We start from the raw sequence: 26,791 nt of genomic DNA, 5'->3' as shown, positions 1-26,791 counted from the left end.
GTAAGTTCTACAGTTCTGAGTCTTTCCTGGAGTGTCACTCTTACCTACTTCTGTAGACACAGCCTTCAGTAATCTTGAAAGACAAAATAATAAATAACTGTAAAAGTTCCTCAGTGGATCTAAGAAAAAAACCACCTTTTTTCAAACCCTCAGAAACATATTTAAATTAGGATTTAATCTTTCATAATGATTTAAGCAGAATAATTTTTTACCATGAGTGTCATGACATGTGAACTGACTGTAGCAACACTGCAAGTGCATGCTGCTAGATTCTGAGTATTGTTAGTCAGTGTAGTCCTTTACCAAATGCTTTCACTGTATGTCATCTGACAGGCACAAAGCTGATAGTTTATAGGCTCTGTTTAGCTTATCTCTAATGTAAATGAGTGACTCAGAAAATCTGAGACCTTCTAATTTTAAGATGCAAGTGAAGTACGGGAACACAAATCACAATAAATACCCAAACTGCACTTGAATATGTAGTGTAACTCGCTAAAAAGATCCAGAGATAACAATAAATGAGAAATGACTGCAAAGAATATGATGAAGATCATTTATTTCAACTGCAGCTACCTGCATTGTGCTAGATATACATATTATATGCATATATACATAAAAATATTGTGTATAACATATGAAACACAAAGGTAGCATGCTTCAGAAACAGCTTCCAGATAAGTACACACAGAATTATATAACAAACACATCAGAGGAACATGAAAAAAGTAGGTAAATGCTTCAGAACTTCTGGAAAAGCAACTCAAAGCACACCAGTTACCAAATCAATATAATAGTTTATCTGTTGTAGGAGACTGTGTTGGACTGTGTTCGTCTTGACATAGCTGCTGCACCACAACCACTTCCTGGCCTCAGCATCCTGCTGCTGTGGAGAAGGATGCTCTGAAGGAGACAAAATGTCCCCAAAGAAGCCACCATATCCGCCTGAAGCTAGAACAACATCCTTCATAGCACCTACTAAGCTGTGCTTGTGCGCGAGGCTGGGTGGAGAGGAAATCAGGGTGAGGAAGATGTGTGGAGACTGAAGGCACAGCAGGTCGACCCCCCCTGGCACGACCACTGTGAACACCTGGGCATGCGTGCATGGAGGAATATGGGGTGGTGCATGTGACAATGAGCCCTGTGGAAATTGTTAGACTCTTCAAAGAAATCATGGGGACTGGGACAGAAAAAGGACTGTGTACTCTCTCTGTGGAGCTCGGAGTTCAGAATTTCAAGAATTTGACATCATCTCTCACTGGAATTCAATGTCACCTGAATTGCTCATCACCTGCACCGAGCCAACAAGACATTGATGGATGTGTGATGGTGGTGGTGGTATCTGATTTTGCTGTATCTCTTCCATTTGCTTGCTTAGTTGTTCTGGGTTTTCCTTTCTTCTCTCTGTCCTATTACTATTATTCAGTGTTACAGGAATAAAGCTTAAAAGGTTGAACAGCATTTGACCTCATTTGTGTTGCTCAATCTCGCTCTTTGGATCATATCAAAACCTCCCCTGACATTGGATCAGGACATTTTAAATTGGTGTCACAGACAGGATCCCTAGAGATGAGAGTGCCACACTACCTTGCTGTGTTTAGCGCAAACCTTTCAGGATGAAATAGTCTCCTTTGTGTTACATTAAGGTGTGACCTCCTGAGAGTGAATAGGGGGAAGAGTGGATAGGAATATTACATTTGTATTAGGGTAAGGTGTGACATCCTAAGAGAGAAAAAGGGGAAAATTGGACATTAAGGTGTGGCCCTCTCAGGATGATAACCCCTTTGTATTAAGAAAAATAATGTCTGCCCAGAAGTCACACAATACTTGCAGTTATGTCCCCTCACAGGTTGAAGGGATAGATAAATTATATGACCTTTTGGAGATGCACCATTCTCACCCCAGGGACAAGATTGGACTAAAACCCACTGGTTTCAGCGACTGAGTGTGGTGGATAGGATAAAAGCATTGCAGAAGAGTTAAGGTTTAACCTTAACCCTGCAGGAATTGTTGAAAGTTGAAAGTAAGTAAACAATTGCTGGAGGAGGGAAGGAACCAAAGTGTAATATTAAACAAGGAATTGAGGAATCAACTATTGAGGGAGGTGGATAGTCAGGCAGAGGTAGAAGTGAAGCTTTCAGAGAAGGGGATACAGGAAATCGGCCCCCAAGGAGATTTGCAGAAGGTAAAAGAAACTGTAGAAAACCTCCTCCATATGCATCTGCTGGTTAAAATGGAGTAGGTGTATGAGGATGATAATAACGACCATCCTCAGGTTGTTACCAGAGAATTCCCATTTACAGCAACTGAATTAGTAAAGTTAAGAAAAGATTTTGCAAGGACTGCAAAGAAATTGGAGATAGAATATGTGTGGAGACTGTCTTTGTCAGGAGGGGATGGAATTTTGTTGTCATAAAAAGAAGGAGGAGGATACTGGGGTTCAGGTGTGTTTCTAACTACGGATGATCACTAGGCCCCATGGTCATTAACTCAGACAGCTGTGTATTGGGCTAGAGGGCTGAACCCCTTGGAGAGGGGAGATGCCCTTGTGTTTTGCCAGTTATTAGGCCTAGCATAAAGAACACAGCCAGCATAAAAATAAACCAATAACCAAATTGTATTTGATACAAAAAGGTCAGTACATGGGTGAGCGCTGGGGGTGCAAACAAATCAGTCAGATTACACATAATCGACATCAATCCCACTGACCCCAACAACAACACCACATGACCAACAATGGGTGGAATAAATGGTGACATGCAGTCTCCCATAGAAGGGACAGGAGACAACCAAGTCAACAAGCCAAATACATAAGACCAAGGAACTGAATCTCTACACAGGCCATGTTTATAAAAGCTGGACCTGACTGGAACCCAGTCCCAGGGAGGTGGGAGGTCCTTCCCCAACAGGGAACTCTGCACAGTGCATCCACCTCACAGACAGACACTGCCCTTCCTGCAAGTGGTCTCAGCTTTTATCCCTCAGTGGAACACCTGACCCTTGTTTCCTTAATGCAGACACCTGGGGCTCCTTTACCCAATGGCTCTGTCTGCAAGGCCGGCACCACCCTGGAGGGAAGCCTGAAGGTAAACTCACCCCCCCTTTGTGAAGGGCTGTGGGAATCACCCATATGTCAGCCTTAATGTGGGGCTTGGGTTTGAAACCCCAGCATTTCACTCGACCCCTTGACGTATGGATAGACCAGAGCCCTCACACGATCTCTATATGTGACATCTTTATCTTGTATTTGGCTGCAGACACTGCCATAGTCATCTCAGCTGTTTCTTCATATTCTTCACTGTTGTGGTCTTATTCGCTGGAAGATCAGTGTGACTGTGGATCTGAAGCTGATGTCATCTGCTCAGCACAGTTCAGCGACAACTTGTATTCCAGCCCATACGCTGCCCATTCGGGTTGAATACATTTGTCACAGGAGAGATTTCACATTCCCAGCAGTGCCACACAAGGTCTAGAAGACAAAACCTTAGACCATAATTATTCCCACAAATAATATTTATTTGCGGGAACATGTTCCCATTTTTTCTGTCTAGGCTTCATGATTAGGATGGTGTTATGTTTTCCTACAGCTATTACTTCAGCTGGATCAGGGGGACCACTCAGCCCTTGGACCCATACTTTCGCCCCATTACTGAAGTTGATGGATCCAAATCCTTTGTCTCCACGAAGAGCGGTGACTTGGGGTGGATCCCCCTTCCTCACTGTTGTTTTCAGAATTGGTAATATTAATAGCTGTGCTACTCTATCATTGGGTTGAATATCTAAATCTTGTTCGCCATTATTCAGCAGGATTACTTTGATCTCTCCCTGGTAGTCTGCATCAGCCACTCCTCCCATTACATGAACGCCTTTTAGGGCTAAGTTTGAGCGAGCAGTTATTAAGCCAAAGTGTCTTGGGGGAATTTGGATTCCTATCCCAGTGTTAATAACCCTTGTCCGGCCTCGATTTATCTTTACCAGTTCTGACCCATAAAGATCTAGCCCAGCAGCCTCTGGAGTGGCCCAGTAGGGGGCCATTGCCCCTGGAACCATTTCCCAGTAGGTTAAAGTTTCAGTTACCATTAGAGGCTTTATTTGCAGATTGGGCGTAGTCATACGCATCAAGGGTGTCTCCATCTCCCCAATGGGTCTATTGTTGAGGGTGTGAAGCGCATCCATCAGGTTAGATCTCCATCGGGATAGGTTTCCATTTCCCAGCTTTTTTAACTGCTCCTTTAAAAGCCCATTCATTTGTTCAATTAGTCCTGCAGCCTGTGGATAGTATGGGATATGAAGATCCATTGAATGTTATGCTGCTCTGCATATTGCTGTACACATTTATTTCAGAAACGGGACCCATTATCACTTTGTATTTGTAAGGGGATGCCATAGTATAGGATCATTGTATCTATGGTAGAGGTAGTACTACAGTGTGTGGCTTTTCTGCAGGGATAAGCAATCAAGTATCCTGAATATGTGTCAGCTGTGGTGCAGATGTATTTGCACCCTCGGTCCTGGGGTAAAGGGCCAATATAGTCCATCTGCCAGATCTGTCCTGGCAATTTCCCTCTTCCCAATTCTCCTTTTACGATATTTGGTACCGGGCACTTTTGAGTATGCTGGCACACAGGGCATTGGGCAATTATTGTTTTGATCATATCCAGTGACATAACTATGCCATGCTCTTGGGCCCACTTGTAAATGGCCTTTTCCTCAAGATGCCCACATTTCTGGTGTGCCCATTTTGCCAAGCCTTCATGGTCTCCTTCCTGAGGGAACTCCAGTCCGGCTTGGGAAATCTTTGCCCGGTTATCAATGACAGAATTGTAAAGATGCTCAAGTGAATTTATATTACTGTGAGCATCTACATGGAATACTGTCACTTTGGTTCTTTGAACCAATTCCCAAATATCTTTCCATATTGCCTTTCCCCAGACCGTTTCAGAATAAATTTTCCAATCTTTGGCTACCCATGTTGACAGCCAAGTAGTCAATCTATTTGCCACTAACCAAGAATTGGTAAATAGGTGACATTCCCCTAAATCCTCTTGTTTTAAAGCCGTATATGCTGCATATAGCTCAGCATGCTGGCTACTTTCCTCTTTTCCTGTGGTCTCCAGAAGTTTCCCTGAATGAGGATGATAAGCCACTGCCTTCCAAAACATTTTCCCTCCTATACATTTAGCTGACCCATCTGTAAACCGTGAGTGTTCCCTTTCAAGAGATAGCAGCTGATCCAGGGTCTTCCCCCATTGCACAGGGGATTCCTGTTCAGCTATAGGATCAGGCTTCATCTCTTGATCCCGCATGGGGGCAGCCACTACTTGCTCCTGGAGGGCAGCAACACCACCAGGTCCCACCTTTGCTCTGTCCTGGATGTACCATTTCCATTTTATAATGCTCGATACTTGCGCATGCCCTATTCTTCGGGGGAGTCTTTGGGGAGCTTTTAACCCACTGCATAATAGGGATTTCGGGGTGCAGGGCCACCTCGTGGCCTATCACGAGTTGCTCGGTTTCTATCAAGGCCCAATAACAGGCTAACAGTTGTTTCTCAAAGGGCGTATAATTATGTCCTGCCTCTGGTAACTTTCTTCCCCAAAATCCTAAGGGGACTCTTCTCTTCCCTTGTTTCTGCCAGAGGCTCCAATTAGCGTATGACCCATTTATAGATAAATTCAATTCTACCTCGCCATCCTGCATGGGCCATAAGTCCAAAGCCCTTTGAATAGCCCCTTTTGCCAATTCAAAGGCAGCCTGCTGCTCATTTCCCCATTCGAATTCATACTTTTTGCAAGTTACCTTGTATAATGGGGCCAGAATTTGTCCTAAATGGGGAATATGTTGTCTCCAGAAACCAAACAGCCCAATAAATCTCTGTGCCTCCTTCTTATTCTATGGTATAGCAAAATCAAGAATCTTTTGCCGAGCTCTAGGTAGTATTTCTCGATGACCACAGTTCCAATGTATTCCTAGGAATTTAACTGTCTGAGATGGCCCTTGGATCTTAGTAGGATTAATCCCCCAACCTTTCTGCCTCATATGCTTTAGTCCACTTCGAGCATTTGTTATAATTCACCTTCATTCGTCCCCTGAATCAGGATGTCACCAATATAGTGGATCATTTGCATATGAGAAGGGAGCTGTACCTCATCCAGGTGATCAGCCACTATTCTATGGCTGATAGTTGGACTATGTACCCATCCTTGAGGAAACCTGGTAAAGGTGTACTGCCATCCTTGCCATGTAAATGCAAATTGATCCCAATGCTCCTCTGCAATCAGAATAATAAAATATGTTTTGATCAGGTGAATGACAGCATACCACGTGCCAGGATGCCTCTGAACTCTTTCTATTAAAGTGATCATATCAGGTACAGCTGTCGCAAGAGGTGGGGAGGTGGGGTGCCCTTGTTCAGTTCTCTATAATCCACAGTCATTCTCCAGGATCCATAAGCCTTTTTGACTGGCCAGACTGGATTATTCCACATTGTGGTAGTCAGTTTTAAACCCCCTGCAGCCAGTAAATCTTTGATTGTTTGGGAAATTTCTTCATGACCACCTGGAATCCTGTACTCTTTCATGGTTACTACCTTGATCGCAGTTGGGATCTGAACCAGAGGCATCTTCCCTACTAAAACTGCTCAGTTAGTGATATAACTCTTTACCCCAAATTGATAACGACCATCAAGAAGATCCAAAGTAAGTCCCTTAATAAAATCTATTCCAATTATATACTCTGGGATTGGAACAATCATGACTGTATACTGTCGTTTTGGAAGATTTCTAATTTTCATATCAATTTGGGTTTGTACAGTTTCAATTTGTTTTCCACCCAGTCCTGTAATAATCACAGATTGACCTTTAAATTTCTTTGGATTTCCATAAATCAAGGAGGCCTCCACTCTGGTATCTGCTAAAGCCTTTACTATTTGAGAGGACCGTTTTTTTCCAGAATATTTGTAGCTCCACATGGGGTCGTCAGTCCTCCTGTGCCCAATGTACCGGAGCTTGACCAATATTTCTGTATGGATTACAGTACCTACTGTCTCTTGAGGGGTACAAGTCAGAATACTGCTGCCATGCGTGGTTCTTCCCTGGAACAACTGAACTGCTCCCAGAGGGCCCACCGTGAACAAAGGCGGGATCCCGTTAAGGATCCAGAGGGGGTGCTGTGGGCTGAAGAGTTTCTGACCAGTGTGCTTGATAATTCTGCACTTTTCTATGGGGTTTCTGTAACCCTCTCTGTTTGTACAGCCTCCATAATTCACTGGTGTCAAGACCATCAATTTTAGCAAGAGGTACTTCATCTTTCAATAAAGCTTTAAACAATTGTCCTTGAGACAGCTGACGTCCGGTGTTTTTACCATGTTGGGTGTCTCTGTTCCCTGTATACTCCCAGGGGCCCCATTGACGTTGGAGTTCTCTATAGCCCTGATGCTGCCGGGGAGTCCATTCTCCAAGGTCACCTAGCTGATGCATTTTCTCAAGTACATCTCTAATGGTATTTCCTGTTTCACTCAGTAAGAGAGTCACAAGAACTTTCTTATAAGCCAGTGGAGCAGTTCTAACGATTGCATTTCTCATAGGCACAGACAATCGAAGTTGCATCAACACATTAACATGGCCTACATGAATGGCCAGTTTTATTCCTTCTTCCTTCAATCGCTGTATACCATCCCACAGAGTATATCATGGCCGGTCAGAACCTGGCCAAGAATTCTCTAGGGGGTATTCTGCCTTGCACCCCACAGCGGTTAAAGCCAAAAGATTAATACTGTCATCATTAGGCTGAAACACTTCCTGCACCAGAAGGTCTGAACTCAGAGTTACAAACTTTCTGCCGTCAAAATTATCCAGGCTAACCCCTGATGCACCCTGATCGTATAAACATACCATCTAAGCAAGCAGGGCCTCTCCTGGTCTCTGACTGAACAGTGCAAGAATATCACTGATTTCTTGCTGTCTGAAATCTTCCATTGTAGGTCTGTTTATTGATGGCTCACCCTCAGAAAATTCCACCTTCCTCCTGATGACTGGTCTCACATCTGCAGAGTCATCTGAGGCACCAGCCCCATCAGACTCCTCAGGGTACCAGATATCATCATCTGAGTCATCAGGGTTACAGTGTACATCCACCTGTATAACCTCTGAGTGGACCTTCTTATGACTACATTGTCCCCATCTCTTCCCACATTTACACTGGGCAACTTGTACTGTATCCTTCTTGGGTACAGTTTGAGAAGTGTCTAGTTTATCAGTAAGGAGCTTGTTTACAGATTCTAATGTCATAATCTGAGCTCGCATATGGAAACATTCAGCCAGCAGGTGATCTTTCTGCTGGTGCTGTTTCTTATATGCTGTTAACATGATCCATCACTGTCTCCCAAAGGTTACAGCATTCTGTGCCTTATTAGAGAATTTTTGAATATTTTCTAATACATCCTGTGGTTCAGCCTCTACCAACCACTTCTTCTACTGTTCACATGATCCCCCAAATTTAATCCATTCCAGGTCCAGCGAACTATACACAGGATCTTCCCAACTGGGAACGTCAGACAGGGCCATCCTCATCACCAATTTTGTTTTAGCAATTATTAGGCCTAGCATAAAGGACACAGCCAGCATAAAGATAAACCAATAACCAAATTGTATTTGATACAAAAGGGTCAGTACATGGGTGAGCATTGGGGGTACAAGTCAGATTATAAAAAATCGACATCAATCCCACAGACCCCAATAACAACACTGCACAGCCAACAATGGGTGGAATAAATGTGAAATGCAACCTCCCATAAAAGGGGCAGGAGACAACCAAGTCAACAAACCAAATACATAAGACCAAGGAAGCCACATAACACATCTCTACAGAGCCCACATTTACAAAAGCCAGACCTGACTGGAACCCAGTTCCAGGAAGGTGGGAGGTCCCTCCCCAACAGAAAACACTGCAAAGTGCATCCACCTCACAGACAGACACTGCCCCTTCCTGCAAGTGGTCCCAGCTTTTACCCCTCAGTGGGACACCTGACCCTTGTTTCCTTAATGCAGACACCTGGGGCTCCTTTACCCAATGGCTCTGTCTGCAAGGCCGGCACCACCCTGGAGGGAAGCCTAAAGGCAAACTCACCCCCCTTTGTGAAGGGCTGTGGGAATCACCCATATGTCAACCTTAATGTGGGGCTTGGGTTTGAAACCCCAGCATTTCACCTTGCTAGAACAGGTATGGTGATCAGTTAATAGAAAGTGTGCAGAAGGTGGCCTGTCTCCAGATGATATATGACTGGGAGCTCAAGTCCAACCACGGCTCCCCGATGATGTCTGTGGACCCAGAGAGGATGACTCCCTGGTAAGGTGACTCAGACTCCCTAAAACCCATAGGGATTCAATTACAAGGGAAGATTCAAAACACCCCCAATGGAGAAAGAGTTACAGCTGCTCTGGAGGGAAAAGTGATCCCTGACCATCAGAGAGAAAATTATGAACATGGGGAGAGATAGCACAGAAATTGATTAATTTGGGGAGAAAATATGGCCCTGCTGTTGGATCATCCCAAGCAACTGAAACCAGTGTTTTATGGGCTGGAGAGTGAATTAATGGGTGTCAATCATCCATTAGGAAGGGCCAAGACTTGGAGATGCTCCGAGGTCTTATTTTTGGGAGAGAGAAGCCCCTAACTCAACAGGGACTGTGGCAGCTAGGGCTTCAGAAAGGCATTCACTGGGGCTTGATGTGTGGACTCCCAAACCAAAAATTCGAACAACTTGTGCAGAAAAGGTCAGGGCAAAGGGCCACTTTCAGGCCAACCCCTAATGCTCCACCCTTGATAGACCTTGAGGAAGACCCAACTGGAGAAAAGAAGGTGGCAGGAAACTAAACTCTCCACTCCCTGAAGGTGAGAAGAGAGGTGGAAGATGGATGTTTGTAAGACAACTCACCTGCAAAAAAGGGGATTTAAGGATTACAGTTGCTATATGACCAAGGAAAAGGCCCCAATAACTTTATAATTGATACTGGGGCACAAATTACCGCGCTAATGCAGACTGAAGCAGAACAGTGTGGAATCTTGGTTCCATCTAGAAATCTAATTGTCTTAAATGTCCTGGGAAAAACAAAGTCAGTGCCTATGACTTCAGTGACACTATGGTTACCAGGAGAGGAAGACCCTGTAAACACCATGGTGGCCATAGGATATTTCAAGATGAATTTCTAGATATAGATGTGTTGAAGGGTAGGCAGTGGCATGATGCTCATGGTGAGGGAAACTCATGGTCTTGTGGTATTCCCCAGGTAAGGCAATTAACCAAAACATCCTGGACTGAGGTGTGCCTCTTGCAAGTGGCACCTACTCTTCCCCCTTCCAAGATAACTTATGTGAAACCCTGCTCCTTGCCATTAGGAGCCAGAGAAGCGATAGCCCCAGTGACTGTGGAACTCAAACAACAGGAAATTCTAGTGTTTACCCATTCCCCTGAATCCTGAATCTCCCATTCCCCTGAAATCTGAAAACCAAATGGCAAATAGAGATTGGCAATAGATTACCGAATACTCAATGCCAACACAGTGTTTTGCTGACTAAGGATACCAATTCAACTCAGACACCAGAGCGAAAAGAGTAGGCGTATTTTACTAGTGATAGCCAATGTAACAGTGTAATACGGAAAACATGCAGTAAGAAAAAGCCAAATAGTTCGGCCAAAGCAACAAACAGGAAAATACAGGGTAATGCATCAAATCTTTACTACATGAGAAAGAGAACAGTGATTAAGAAAGATCCATCACCATGTGCACACGTTCCCATCACCCATTCCCGCAGTGGCTGGGCAGCCCCAGTTACAGCAAGGGTTTGCAGAGCCTGTCCCGGCAAGGGGGAAATCCTACATGGTGCATCCACCCATAGGTGAGGCTTCCAAAGTTGCTGTGAGCAGATCTAGCTTTATATACTAGAGACAGGCAAGCCAGAATAGCTGGCACCTTTGTTTTGAGTGGAAAATTTCTGGTTTCATTCTCCTGTTGGATTCCACCCAAAGCCTGGCCACAGCTTAGGGAGGGAGACGAAGGGAGTTTCTAACAAGGCCAAATACTTGGGTTCTCAGCCTTGAACAAGGCTAAACAAGTTGGAAACATTCAGCATTTCGTCCTCACTACTGATTATATTCTAGGCTGCATTGTTTACTAGCGAGTTTACATACTTTGTTAATGATTCCAGACTAAGTTAGCAGCTTCGGCTTGGGGCCTGCTGTCAGGCTTCAGTATTTCAATGCTTTAGAACTTTTTATATCAGCATAAGTGGGTTGTTTTAAATTAGTACAATACCTACTAGTGCAATGGTTTTCAGTTGTAAAATATACAGGATTCATCTATAGGTCAACTCTGGCTTGGGCCGGTTGTCCGAGCCTTAGCACTTCATATAGGTCCACTAACAACTGCCATACCAAACATTGATGAATTGATAGCCTCCATTCAGGAACAATCCCACCCTGTCATGGCAACAATTGATGTCAAGGATATGTTTTTTAAGGTCTCTTTACAACTTAAGGACCAGGATCGCTTTGCCTTCACCTGGGAAGGACAACAGTACACCTTTACATGACTTCCTCAGGGATACAATCACTCCCCCACGCTGCCCCACCACACTCTAGTGCAAGAGTTGACAACAATCTCCATAAGATCAGAGGTTAAGATCTATCAACATATAGATTATGTGCTCATAGGAGAGTGTCAGGTAGAAGAAGTTAGAGAAACCCAGATGGACATCATCACCCATTTAGAAAGTATAGGATTGACAATTTCACCTGAGAAAACACAAACCCCTTTGAGTGAGGTAAAATTTTTAGGAATCTGGTTGAAGGGAGAGATGACATGTATCCCACCAGATACTCTTTCCTCTCTCGATCAGATCAAGATGCCAGAGTCAAAGAAAGATTTACAGCATGTGCTAGGGTTGCTTGTGTTTTGGAGGAAACATATTCCTGACTTTTCAATTATTGTCAGGCCCCTACATGACTTATTGCAAAGGAGAGCTCAGTGGGAATGGACTCAAGTCCATGATGAGGCTTTACAGCTGTTGGTGTTTGAAGCAACTGCCTATCAGGCCCTTGGTCGCAATCACCCAACAGATCCAGTTCAAACTGCGTGGGGGTTTGCCAAGACTGGACTGTTAATCTGTTTGTGGCAAAAGGGCCCAGGGGGGCCTGTTTGGCCCATTGGATTTTATTCCTGTAGCTTTAAATATGCCAAAAAAGGAGATACAACTTTGGAAAAGGGCCTAATTGTAGTTAGTCTATCTCTGAGAGAAGCCAAACGGACTATCCAGCAACAGCCTACAGTGCTCAGAGGCCATTTTAAAGTGATCAAAGAAATTTTGGCAGGAACTCCATCCCCTGATGGGGTGGCCCAAAGAGCCTCTGAACAAAGCAGTACACACAAATAATGTCAACATTTTCTGTATCTGAAGGAGTCACGAAAGTGTTAAATATACAAGATGAGGTAGACCCCGATAGAGAAACACCCTAGCTTTCATCAGTACTGCAAGTAGCTCCTCTGTTTTCCGGACAATTACAAAATGTCTGGTTTACGGACACCTCATGGAAGTGAGAGGGAAAAAATTGGAAATATTGAGTTGTGGTACTTTGGGTAGACACCAAGGAATGGATCATTACCAAAAGTGAAGGTAGTGTACAAATAGCAGAACTAATTGCTGTGTGAGCATTTTCAGTCTGGTACATTGCCAGAAACATGGGAAAACAATGGATTACCTGGTAGTGCTGATTCCAGTTTACAATGTAGCCTTGATTTTGCTGTTACTTTAATTCTACTCTTAATAATTGATTTCTGTCCTTGTAAATGTCCACCATGTAAACTGCTGTCATCATCTTCTACTAATTCCTTGCAATCTTAAAATAGTTTTGTAGAATGTTTTGGTTTGGTAAAGTTAGTTAATTCTGAGCATGACATACTTGCTAGAGATGTTGTTAGCTATATGTTTGTTAGATTAAGATATTAATATTTGTTAAAGATATTGTTAGTTATATGTTTATTAACTGAAAATTTGTATATTTGTTAAAGATGTTATTAGTTATATGCTAGCTGAATGTATGGTTTGTTACTGTTTTTTGTACTATTCCTGTCTTTTCCTTCTCTCTCTTTGTACCTCTATCTTTCGTGCCACCATGAAAACAACAATGTCAAGCTGTGGGGTGGTGTAAGAGACTGTGTTGGACTGTGTTCGTCTTGACATAGCTGCTGCACCACAACCACTTCCTGGCCTCAGCATCCTGCTGCTGTGGAGAAGGATGCTCTGAAGGAGACAAAATGTCCCCAAAGAAGCCACCATATCCGCCTGAAGCTAGAACAACATCCTTCATAGCACCTACTAAGCTGTGCTTGTGCGCGAGGCTGGGTGGAGAGGAAATCAGGGTGAGGAAGATGTGTGGAGACTGAAGGCACAGCAGGTCGACCCCCCCTGGCACGACCACTGTGAACACCTGGGCATGCGTGCATGGAGGAATATGGGGTGGTGCATGTGACAATGAGCCCTGTGGAAATTGTTAGACTCTTCAAAGAAATCATGGGGACTGGGACAGAAAAAGGACTGTGTACTCCTCTATCTGTGGAGCTCAGAGTTCGGGATTCTGAGAATTTGACATCATCTCTCACTGGAATTCAATGTCACCTGAACTCTCTTCTCTGAATTGCTCATCACTTGCACTGAGACTGAGCCAACAGGACATCGCTGGATGCGTGGTGGTGGTGGTATCTGATCTTGCTGCATCTCTTCCATTTGCTTGCTTAGTTGTTCTGACTTTTTCTTTCTTCTTCTCTCTGTCCTATCACTATTATTCAGTGTTACAGGATAAATCTTAAAAGGTTGAACAGCATTTGACCTCATTTGTGTTGCTCAATCTAGTTCTTGGGATCATATCAAAACCTCCCCTGACACTGGATCAGTACACCTGTGTTAAAGAAATTTCACTGAAAAGCTGTATTCATTTTTTATGCACACAGTAAAATGCTTAGGTTTGCTTTGGACAAAATGTACAAATCTTGCATTAAACCTAGAAATTAATTTTCTTTTATTTATTTTATTTTCCCTCCAGAGTGTGCTGAATTTTTTAGGTTCATCCAATATCCCATTCAGTTCAAGGTGTGCTGTTCCATATGCATACCCATCAGGCTGCCTGCATAGCACAAACACACTGGTACCTCTCAGAGACTACAAGCAAAGAAGCAGAACAGCTGCTAGAAGGCCTCTGTGAAATAATAAATCAGCAACAGGTGCTCTGGGCATTCAGAAACAGGAATTGAAATGAAGTTGCAAATGAAATACTTCTAGGAGGAAAACAGCAGAAACAAAACAAGCTGTCTGCAAGACAATGGGAAGAAAGCACGTTCCTTGCTTTTGGCTGCTATGAAACGGAAATTGGCACTGCGAAGAAAATCAACCCAGCTGATGAGTAAAGTTGTAGGGAATCTAGCTAAAACTAAGTGTAATGTCTCTGAATAAACATCATCTACTGATTAGAGTAGTGAAATAATTAAATTACCCACAAAAACATCTAGATATCCCTTGTGTTTTCCTAGAAAAAGCCAAAGAAATAGATGCTGAAACTAAACCTAGTTCATACACTGGTATTTTTAATAGATTTTAGGAGAGTCGTAGTCTTTGGAGTGTAGGATTATTATAAAGCTCTGGTTTTGCTCTTCCTTCGCATGACTGAAATTAAGGATATTGATACCTTATCAAAGTCTGCCATTACTATGTTTCTTGAGGATTTTCTGTTCTTTTAGTCTCTACTGGCAATCTTTGTGCATGTCAAATGAGTCTGAAATCAAAGGGGAAAGGAGACAATGGAGCTAAAAGAGTTTTAAGAACGTCAGAACTGCAGAATGGTTTAGATAAATTTTTTTTCAGTTACTTGAGGTTTTTTCTTTTTCTTTTTCTTTTTCTTTTTCTTTTTCTTTTTCTTTTTCTTTTTCTTTTTCTTTTTCTTTTTCTTTTTCTTTTTCTTTTTCTTTTTCTTTTTCTTTTTCTTTTTCTTTTTCTTTTTCTTTTTCTTTTTCTTTTTCTTTTTCTTTTTCTTTTTCTTTCTTTTCCTTTTCCTTTTCCCCTGTTACATCCTGGAAAATGCAAGAAATTCGTAAATATGAATTAATTTTAATTGCTGCTTTATTGTTAGATATTTTTCAGTTGATATTTACAATCATAGATTTAAGAACTGAAGATGTTGAAAGTGAGAACTAACTGTCTTTAAAAAAAAAAAAAAGGTTGAGTGAGAAATCATTAAACAAATTGCTCTTATAACTTGCAGCACTTTAAAAGTTGTAAGTGGATATCAAGACAAGACTGCTCAGTGTTGCACAAACACACAGAAAGAAGGCCCAAACAGCTTCCAAACTCTGTTTGAAATAAAAGACAGAACATACAGATAAAAACACATGGAAATGTATAAAGAAACAAATATTTTAAAAGTCTTGATGCCCCAGAAGCCTAAATAGTAGAAATAATTTTTAGGCAGCAGGGTATTTGAAAGAGTAAATGGAGTTATTTGTATGCTTACTGATAATAAGTTCCTTTAAAGCGCAGTGAAAAATATGTTTTTTAAACAGACAAAAAATTATTTTAAAAAACCTATAGGAGGCCAGTATCCCAGGTCATATAAAGAAAAATGAATGCATTAACAGTAATTGAAGTATATGTAGCAGGTATAGTGAACGCTGGCTGGCTACAAAGGACTGAAAATGAAGTGGCCTGTTTGTAAGTCATAGGAAAAAAATCCTAAAACAGTGAAGGAAAGGTGACATGACTGATCTACAGGTATTTGAAGTAGATATAACATATGAGCCTGTATAATAATTGCTCACATGAGCTTCAAAGGAATAGTGGGGGTAAAAAAACCAAACAAAACTAAAAAACCCGGTCTCTTGTGCTTTTCTTATTATTTCCCCCAGATCTTGAAATGACAATCAATCAGATATTTACACACTGCTATTCTTTAGTAACTTCCATTTAAGCGTCATGACTCAGACATGATCCAGGCACAAAACGTTTAACACTTATTCCAGAGTCACCAATAGTCTTGCTTTTTTAAAAATAACAGTAGGGTTTTTTTGGGGGGTTGTTGTTGTTGTTGTTTGTTTGGGGTTTTTTAATCTATTTCTACAGCATTTGTGTGTATTTCATATATACTCTACATATTTCCACCAGCTAAAACAAAAATATTCCCTGAATGTGTAATTTCTTGCTTTGTTTACTTTCCTGTCAAAATACTTCACGATTTCTGAAGAACAGTAAGAAAATAAGATTTTTTTTTGTTTGTTTCACCCTCTGTGATTTACCTGAGCAAGTAGAAAAAGTTAATCTTTTTAAAACTTGGAAACATGTCATTCATTTCAAAAGTAATTTATTGTTTTAAAATGTTGTGAGTAGAAAAATAGCCAATGCCTTTCAGTGCCTCAGAATAGTAGTAGCAGTGCATAAAGAAATTAGAGCCCAAAGCAGCTAGTAAGGTGTTAAACATTGCTCTGTAGTTCACTGACTTGCAGAGCTATCAGAACTAGATATTTTAGACTCTGACTGGTATATTTTATTAGATATATTCAGTGTGCAATTATTACATCCAGTTTCTGCAGATAAAGTCCATTCATCATCATGGAATGTTTTCTCTCTGCAGCTGAATTGTGCTTCGTCTATACTCATTTTTTCAGTGTAGCTGAGATCTACTGTGTAAATCATATACCAGGGTCTACATCAAAATGAAAAAAAAAAAAAAAAAAGTGATACATCAGCATGTCTAAATGCTTATGGTGGGTTGACCCCAGCTGTATGCCCACCAAAGCCACTCTACCAGTCCCCCTCCTCTACTAGACAGGTGAGAGAAAATATAATGAAAGGCTCATGGGTTGAGATAAGGACAGGGAGATCACTCAACAATTACTGTCACGGGCAAAACAGAATCAACTTGGAGAAATTAATTTAATTTATTACCAATCAAATCAGAGTAAGGGGAAATAAAAACTAAATCTTAAAACATCTTTCTCCCACCCCTCTCTTCTTCCTGGGCTCAGCTTTGCTCCTGATTTTCTCTACTTCCTCCCCCTCAGCAGCTCAGGGGATGGGGAATGGGGACCGGGGAATGGGGATTGCAGTCAGTTCATCAAATGTTATCTCTGCCAGTCCTTCCTCCTAAGTGGGAGGACCCCTCACATTCTTCCCATACTCCAGCATGGGGTCTCTCCCATGGGACACAGTCCCCCACAAACTTCTCCAACATGAGTACTTCCCACAGGCTACAGCCCTCCATGAACTGCTCCAACGTGGGTCCCTTCCACGGGGTGCAGTCCTTCAGGAACAGGCTGCTCCAGTGTGGGTTCCCCATGGGGTCACAAGTCCTGACAGAAAACCTGCTCCAGCAAGGGGTCCTTTCTCTCCAGAGGTCCACAGGTCCTGCCAGGATCCTGCTCCAGCATGGGCTTCCCACAGGGTCACAGCCTCCTTTGGACACATCCACTTCCTCTGGCATGGAGTCCTCCACAGGCTGAAGGTGGGTGTCTGCTCCGCTGTTAACCGCCACAGGCTGCAGGGTGACAGCCTGCCTCACCATGGTCTTCTCCAGGGGCTGCAGGGGGATCTCTGCTATGGCATCTGGAGACCTCCTCCCCCTCCTTCACCGACCTTGGTGTCTGCAGAATTTCTTACATATTCTCATGCCTCCTTCCTGGCTGCAATTACAGTTTTGCAGGGTTTTTTTTACCCTTCTTAAATACATTAATCACAGATGTGCTGCCACCATCACTGATGAGCTCAACCTTGGCCAGCATCACGTCCTTCTTGAAGCTGGCTGGCATTGGCTCTATCAGACATAGGGGAAGCATCTAGCAGCTTGTCACAGAAGCTTCGGAAGCCATCCACGTAGCCCTCCTGTTGTCAAAACCTTGCAACGCAAACCCAATGCAATGCTTTTCTTCTGGAAACTATCCTTGAAGATAGGTTTTGGCTGTTTTGTATAAGCACTGGTGGAAATATACAAGCAAGTTAGGTCTTTTCAGAGTGTGATTTTCCCTTGATCTGGTCCAAATTCCAGTTACAATTATGAAGGACCTTGGAGTAAGCCTTGAAACCGGAACTGTTGTGCTTAGTGAGTACCAGGTTGTCACTGATGAGTGTTTGAGAAATGGCTACTCTTGCAGCTGTCTTCTGTTTTCCTGCTTCTTGTACTTTGGGAAGAGAAATACTTGAAATCATCACAAAGAAGTTTATAATTTTATACATAGGTTTTCTCACATAGCACAATTTCTTAAAGAGTGGCTGGCAAAACACTATTAAAAGTCTTTTAGAAAAAACACCCAGACACTGTTATGCTCCATAAATACTGCAACTGTTATTTAATTTTCTTGATGTTTTTAAATACTGTTACAGGTACAAAATATAATATATGCCCTGATACTGTACTGGTAAATTAAGAGGATTTTATTTTCTTTTTTTCCTGCCTATTTTGCTCTCTCTGGATTTGGTCAGTATTTCTTTGGTTTTTCTAGGTCTGGTGTATCTAGATTCTTTTCTCTTTATTTTGGTAACCAAAAATTGATCTTAATTCCTTACCACTTTAATTTTTTCAAGGAAAGTTAATAAACAAAGCAGACTACATTCTGGAATATAAATTAATACCTTGATGCACTTTTACATATATTTAGCAACCTTTTTTCCCCTCTTTTTCACTAGCAGCAATATCCGATAATAAGAATTTACTCTGCAAAACTTTTGATTATGGAGTTTTGATTTTTTGTTACTATTAATTAGTAGTTTGTTTATGCCTGATAAGATAATCATGAGAAAAGACATGATTTCATGAGAAAAGACATGATTTCATGTGATGAAACAGGTTTTAAATAAAATTCTAGAGAGAAATGTGAAATATATAACAACTACATAACAACTGTAAGAGGTGTTTATTTGTTTACATTTGTTTTTTATTTAATAGTAATATTTTAAATAGTATGTAGATGGAATAAAACCATACATCAAATACATTAGGCTGTGAGGACTTAACACCTGAGATGTTGAACAATTATAGCTTGAATTCCTGAACCTGACAGTGGTTGAGACATAATAGTCCACAGTTAAGAATATGATACATCTAAAAGAGAATTCCTAGAGGAGATGCTGCTTCTTGTCTCCAGCACTTAGTAATGACTTATGCCCTATAACTCATGTTTTAATTAGCTACATAAATGTTTAATTTTTCTTCCTTGGTGAAAGGGTGATATTGTGAAATGGTGAAAAGCTGATATTGTTCTGCTGATGTCTTTGGAATTACATGATATAAATCATGAAGAACCAAGACTACAGTCTTCTTTGTAATTAATATAAGCTCTGCTTTTATTTTCCCATAAGTCTTTCTCAAGTTAATATAAAATAGATTTGTGTATTTCTTTTGAAGACAAAACAGGACTGAATGTCTTTAATGACATAATATAACTTCTACCTAGTATTACTGTTGAACTTCAGATTGAGACACTATTCTGGTTTTATAATCTGACCTTCAAGGAAAAATAATATTTTGCATGATTTGGGGACTGCTAGTCCAACACTGATCATGGTATGTAACTAGATGTTGCATTTAAGGTGATGAATTAATTGGTCAAGAGATTAATCCCCTTGCATTGTAGCCAAAACTCAGAGATCAGAGGAGCCTGGGATGGCTGGACATATCTCTTAATAGCTATGCCAATTATTGCCATAAATATAGGCCTGACACCAGATGCATAAACAGCCCGTATGCTGTAGTTCAAGCTGCATTCAAAAGAAACATGTCCATGAATCGTATGGTTTATTCTTATACAATATCTAAAGGTTCTTTGAGATTGAAAACAATAAATGCACAAACTAGAGGTTGGCTATATAGTACTACATACAGTAACGATTGCAATCACACGCACTTAATTCCTGTGTAATCACTTGGCATAGCCCAGGGCACAAATTTTACCAAAAGGTGTCCCTTGTTGGGGGGGAGGCAAGGAGCCCAAACCCGTCGATCTGTCCCTCTGATTTGGTATCGGGTTATCGTCCCTCCAAGTTAGATATAAACTCGGGGTAGTGTTTATCGAAGTGTGTATGTGTGAGTGGGTGGGACTGTGGTCAAGCCTTTGTTTCTTGCGTAATGACACAGCACATTCCTTGGTGCAAGGTGCACGCAGTTGTTGTGGGAAAAGAGGAAGAATAAGTTGTGCAAAAGTCCTTGCATAATGCAGAACAGAAGATAAATCTGTACAGTTGTGTCAAATATTCCTTGATAAAAGTAGAATAATGGAATAGTGTGGCCTCCACCTCACTTCACGTTCCTCCTTGCTTCCATTGCAACACAAATCACTGGATCCCGTCCTATGTTTATTCTGGGCACTATATGTTAAGGAAACATGTGTTCTGCAGGTTTTTTCACTGTTTTGCTTTTACCAGACTTCCAGCACTAAGGGTAATAAACATCATTCCTTCATTTGTTCTCTTTGTAGTTACTTTCATCTGTTGACCAGTAAATAAGTCTGACCCTCAAGAAGAGTTGACTAAATAGCTTGAAAGATTTTTGCCGTTTGTAACAAGATATAAAAATGCTAGCAACCAAAGTTTAAATGATGTGTAATGGAATGGTTTCAAAACAGAGAGGTTCCTTTAGATCTTAAATTAAGTATCAAGGGATATTTACTAGGGAAAAATACTACTTGTGAAGAAGAAGCTAATGGAGTGAGTAAACAAAATCAACATCCTTTCTTCCTCTACAAATTTATGTTGGCTACAAGAAGCAGCAGTGGATTTTATAAGTAAATTGTTTGCAATATCCCACCATCACTCAGTAGCTGGAAAATTCCTTAATTTAGTGAAACTGAATTTGAAGAGTGCTTTTTATGGCTTTTGAAATTATGGCTTTAATTATTGATCAGACATTTCAGCATGGTATCCATAAATGCTACACATTAATTACTCTAGGAGTTAGCTATGGAGTTGAAAAAAAACACTGAATAGATTTAAGCTTCTTCTTTATGCACAACAGGTGGTGCTTGCCTTATTATTGTAAGCTCTATATAGTGTGATGATGGTCGCCAAAGGAAATAAAATTAGTTAGCCAGATAGAAGAAACATTCTGGTCCTTTCCATAAAATGTTACATAGACTGTCATCTCTTATGTCTGTACATCTAACTAGCTCGTATAATCCAATCTGTGATAGATTTTGATACTATATATGCAAAAACATGTTATAAACTTTTAGGTACATGGTACAAATCATGTTTGTAATCTTTTTTTGATAGAAATTATATCTCTTAATTAATGTTTCTGAAAATATTTTTGTATCTCACCCTTTTCTAGGATAACCACTTACTGAAACCCTAAAGAACTGTTAGTAAATTTCATAAAATTTGGACAGTACATTAATGTATTCTGCCTCTGTATGCTTTTGTTTAATAATGCATGCCACCTCATCTTGGCACATAGCTTATTCTCTCCTCAACTTAACATTTGTTTATGAATATTATAACAGAAGTTGTTCATTTGTTAATCCATTTTGCACAGCAACTTGAGAGACCCCTCATTTTACTCTGTGAAACATGTGCCAGAAAGCTGTCCTTTGAGATAAACTATACAAATACTTTGGGTCTTCTGTAATGATGCAGAAGATAGAACAATCCAGCTCTGCTAGACCTTTCATTTTTGTTACAATATGACTTTGAATAAGATTTGTCTGGATTTTGTAAGAAAATGGAAATATATTTTCTCTACCAGGAATAAGTAAATTATATTATTTCATATTTCTGTAAATTTGACTTGGTCTTAAATACTTCATATTAATTCTTTTCTTTTCCTGTTCTATTTTCCCCCAGTGTTGACAGTGCTATGACAAATACTTCATGGTCATGTATGGGTATGTAAAAAATATATTAAAAGAGAGTTGTTGGAGTGATAACATAGTTGTAAATTCAATAGCTACTGAATGCAATGGTTTTGTGGATTAAATATTACTGATTATTTCTGATATACTTCAGCACTTTTTTATACTACTTTTTGTCGATTCACTATTTCTATTTTAATATTTAGGTTAACGTGTCAGTCTGTGCTCTACTATCACTGTGACGTCCAAAAGATTCACTAAAAGTTGGAAACTGGTATCTCTTGCTTTTAAATGCCTAGACTCAAGAGATCAGCCCCAAACCATCCTATTCAATGCACAGGTTCATTGTGTAGTGCATGAAAAATTTTAGTCACTTTGAAATGAGATCCAAAGAATACAGTTCCCTGAAGAGAAAGGTTCTGAAGTCCTTACAGATATAAGGCTCGCTAGAACAGGCAATATTTGAGGGGCAAATAAAAAGGCTGCAGGAGAATTGTAATACCTTCCTGACATATCTTGCTCAGTACAATTAATCTCTTTTTTCTTTTTTCTTTTCTTTTCTTTTCTTTTCTTTTCTTTTCTTTTCTTTTCTTTTCTTTTCTTTTCTTTTCTTTTCTTTTCTTTTCTTTTCTTTCCTTTCCTTTCCTTCCTTTCCTTTCCTTCCTTTCCTTTCCTTTTCCTTTCCTTTCCTTTCCTTTCCTTTCCTTTCCTTTCCTTTCCTTTCCTTTCCTTTCCTTTCCTTTCCTTTCTTTCCTTTCTTTCCTTTCCTTTCCTTTCCTTTCCTTTCCTTTCCTTCCTTTCCTTTCCTTTCCTTTCCTTTCCTTTCCTTTCCTTTCCTTTCCTTTCCTTTCCTTTCCTTTCCTTTCCTTTCCTTTCCTTTCCTTTCCTTTCCTTTCTTTTCTTTTCTTTTCTTTTCTTTTCTTTTCTTTTCTTTTCTTTTCTTTTCTTTTCTTTTCTTTTCTTTTCTTTTCTTTTCTTTCTTTTCTTCTTCTCTTTTCTTCTCTTTTCTTTCTTTTTTTTTTTTTTTTTTTTTTTAAATACTCCAAGTACCATAAGGGAGGTGATGCTCCCCCTCTGCCAAACACATGGAAATATCATCTACCTTTTATCAAGAAAATAGCATTTGCTGCTGGTTTTATGTAAACTTCTTTGGGAATCCAGTTAAGCTTAGGGTTAGACCAATTGTTCCTATCAGGAATGATCTATTCTGAGTGTGCTCAAAAGCAAAAGCCTAGGTTCTCAGGAAACACAAGATAAGTCACCTGTGGAACTTAGGTACCACCAAGATAAGGTAGAAAGCCAAGAATATGCTTCTGAAACAGCAGAGAATCCCAATCTTCTTTTTTAGGTCAAGGATTCTCCTTAACTTTGCCTTTCAAAGTTGAAATTGTAGTTCAGGTAAATGTCAGCTTGCAGAAACCCCTATGAGTCAAGAGAGCATGGTAAACTTCACAAAACAGTTATTTCCAAATTTTTTAAAAGATTACTCTTGTTAAAGATACTGAGCAAATTTGAGAGTGTTAGAGCACATGATTCCTCCATCAAGAAATATAAAGTTTATTCTGGGTCAGCTGCCCTACTTTTAAGGGTGATCCAGATAAAAATCTGAGTTATTAATTGTTTGAAGTTTTAATAGATGCAGATTTCACAGGAAGTATACGGAAATGTCAGTATTTCCTTATATTGTGGGATGTACTAAGAAGATCCAAAGAGGCTGTAAATTGTCTGTTCTCTTTGCCCTGCCCCTGAGGAAATTTCTGTTTCTGAAAATAGAGTGTAAGGCCTGACAATAGAATGAATAGTTTCCAATAGCCTTAATAAGATAAGATGTCTCCTTAAATAAAATGTTGGTTACCTATTTGCCCAGATGTCTTTAATATCGTTTATCCTATTGGTTTGAGAGCAATGTAATTGCAGCCTAGTGAAGTAAGGCACTTACAAAGCTCCATATGCCACTTGTATAAAAACCCCTATTTTGACTCCAATCAGTTTTCAAACAGGTTTTTGTAGTGAACATCTATGGTTTAAAAAATGTAACAAAAGGCTTTAGGCTACCTGCTCTAAATACTGGGGATTATAAAATGTTACTTTAACTACAGCTGAATTTCATTTTTTCTTTCAACCAACTATGGCTTTCAAATTGTCTAGAAAATCAATTCCCCTACTTATTTCAATAAATACTTAAATGTTCTCAGCATTGGGCTTTAAATTGCATATTTTTATCATTTATTTTTAAGTCATCATATTAGATTCTTGTTATGATTTAGTATTAATCTAATATTAGATACAATACCTTTACTGAACAGCTGTATAAAGGAAAAATGATGATGTAAATTCAGTTTGGTTCCTTGCTATTAATATAATTTGCCAAAAAAATATTTAGGACCTTTCTGAGTGGGTCTAAATAAAAAATTTTAAAGCTTTATTTGAAGTTTGACTGTTTAACTTCATTTTCTTCTGTCTGTAGATGAAAACTGGCTTAACTGTTGTCCTACCAAGTTCAGTTCCTTCTCTTTATCTAAGCCTTTCTTATGGGTATTGATCATTAAATATAATGAAGCAAAATCCTTTGAAAGGCTTCCAGAAGTAACCTTGACAAAACTTCAAAAGGTGTCTAGGGCACTCATGGGAAGTTAACTTGCCTGAGAAAATCTGATTTTATAGTTTCCTCAACCTGTGTATATATTCTTTATTGTTAAACTGTCTACGTATGCATGCATGTCTATATTATCTTGGACTGAACAACAGAAATATCAAAATATCTCTATATCTCTACATAGACTGAAGAAAGATAGCATAGGCACTTAATCACTGGCTTCTGACAGAAGAACCTTGTAACTGATTGTCAGTTGTTTTGGTTCAGGGTTGGGGTTTTTTTTAATAGTACAACTTCGGTGTTTTCAAATAGCCTATAATAAAACACATTTGTATTTTGTATTCATGACTATTTTTGTCTTCATAGAAGTAAAAAGTAGTGAATAAAGTAAGAAAAGAAAAAAAGAACACAAACAACCCAAACCCCAAATAATTGGTTTGGAGCCAGAAATTTGTCTTAATTATCCTTATAAAAAAATTCTGAAGACAAGAGTGGCTGGTTTCCAATTGATTAACTGTACTTCTGGGATTGCTCCTGCTGTTCAAAATGACTCTTGCCTCAGGGTGACATAGATCACTGAAATTTGCTTCCTAGCAAGCCACAAAATCACTAATTAAAACTAGAAATCTATTTTCTGTGTCTATAACAAAATAAAGTTTCTTAGTATCCCTTGCAGGCTTCAAGAATCAGAGAAATGCTTGAACATTCTTTAATTTGCATTTTTATAGCCCACAGTGTTGGTTTTTTTTGTTTGGGTTTGGTGTGTTTTTGGTTTTTTTTAGGTTTTTGGGGTTTTTTGAGGATATGATATATATCACAGAACTATTAGATCACCAGTTTATCTCTAAAAATTTTGGAAATGCACAATGCAGAAAGCAATTGACCTAATCAGTCTTTCTCCAAGAAGGAACATATTTGACAGGAGGTGATGTGGAGTGAAATCTCAGCCAGATTTCTCTGTATATAATTCTTCCTGAGGCTGGTTAAATAAGCTGACACTCTTCCCTGGAAAAGCTATGCAATGACAGAAACTTACAGAGAGCCCAGTGCCTCAAGCACAGATACTTGGCACTTCTGTTGCTGAAGTAGGGAGATGTTGAAACTAAGGCAGCTGGCCTACCTACACACAGAGAGCTCCATGTTTTGCATGTGTGACTGGAAAATTTGTGAGGTGGGCCAAAATGCCTTTTAGAAAATTCACAGCAGTTTATAATGGACAAACAATTTATAGAATCCACTTCTGAAATATCTGTTGATTTTCCAGTACTGTTTTCTTCACAGCAGATACATGTTCATTAAGATAATTAGCTGACAAAACATTTACGGGATTACGTGGCAAGATGACCTGAAAGCATGAAAGTAATCATCACTGTCAAATCAAACACTGATCAGTACTTTTCTGTTTCCAGAATGTATTCCAGTGCATTCCACACATGGAATACATTTGCTAGAACTGTAAAAATGTGCTTTGCCATCAGAAAGATAACTTGAGTCAGAAATGTTAATTTGGTACTCCCCTACACATAGACAACTAAAATGTCACCAAAAATAAAAAATAAAATTGAAAAAAAAAAATGGCATACAGCATTATTTTCTTGACATGCATGCCTGCCCACACACAAAATAGGTCCTTATTTCACACATTTGAGTCATCATTTTATGTTACTTTGCAAAGGCACACCGGAGATCATAACAAGCAAAATTTGCCAGTACATTATCATTTAGCATTCAGAACCACTAATCACACAAAAAAAAGTAGGAGAATGTATGTGATAAAGAAAAAGGAATGAATACTAATTGTGGGTTAGAGAAACTGGATTTTTTTCTTGGGTGCATTGCATTCTATCTGAAGCAGTAAATTCTAAAATTATGTCCAAAGTGAATCAGCAGATCTAAGTTAGTTTCTGTCTTGAACATAAGAAATAAAATCAGTGATATGAAAGACCATGGCAATTTCTTTTATATTTTGGTCAATGACAGTTTAAAGAGGTGGTTGAAGATTATTTTTAACTATCCTTAGCATAAAGATTTAAAGCTTTCATATATTGTGTTGAAAATCTAAAGTATTCATATTTCCTATTGTGGCATACGCAAAGTAGGCTTTTCTGTGGAAAAAAAAAAACCCAACCTTTGACGAACAGTCTCTTTCAAGAGCGTGCCTAATTTTCTATGGGTGTTTCTCACTAGATGTCTTTTGACCAGTTTTTAGACATTGCAGTGTTGGTAAAAGCCCTGAAGGAGTAAACAGATGTAAAATCAGAATTAAAGTCCATCCCAAATGCTTCCCTTTTTCAGCTCAATTGGTCTACAGCTGTACTGAAAA

Source organism: Athene noctua, chromosome Z (genome assembly GCF_965140245.1).
Source record: "Athene noctua chromosome Z, bAthNoc1.hap1.1, whole genome shotgun sequence".
Lineage (NCBI taxonomy): Eukaryota > Metazoa > Chordata > Aves > Strigiformes > Strigidae > Athene > Athene noctua.
Note: the sequence above shows the minus strand (reverse complement) of the source record.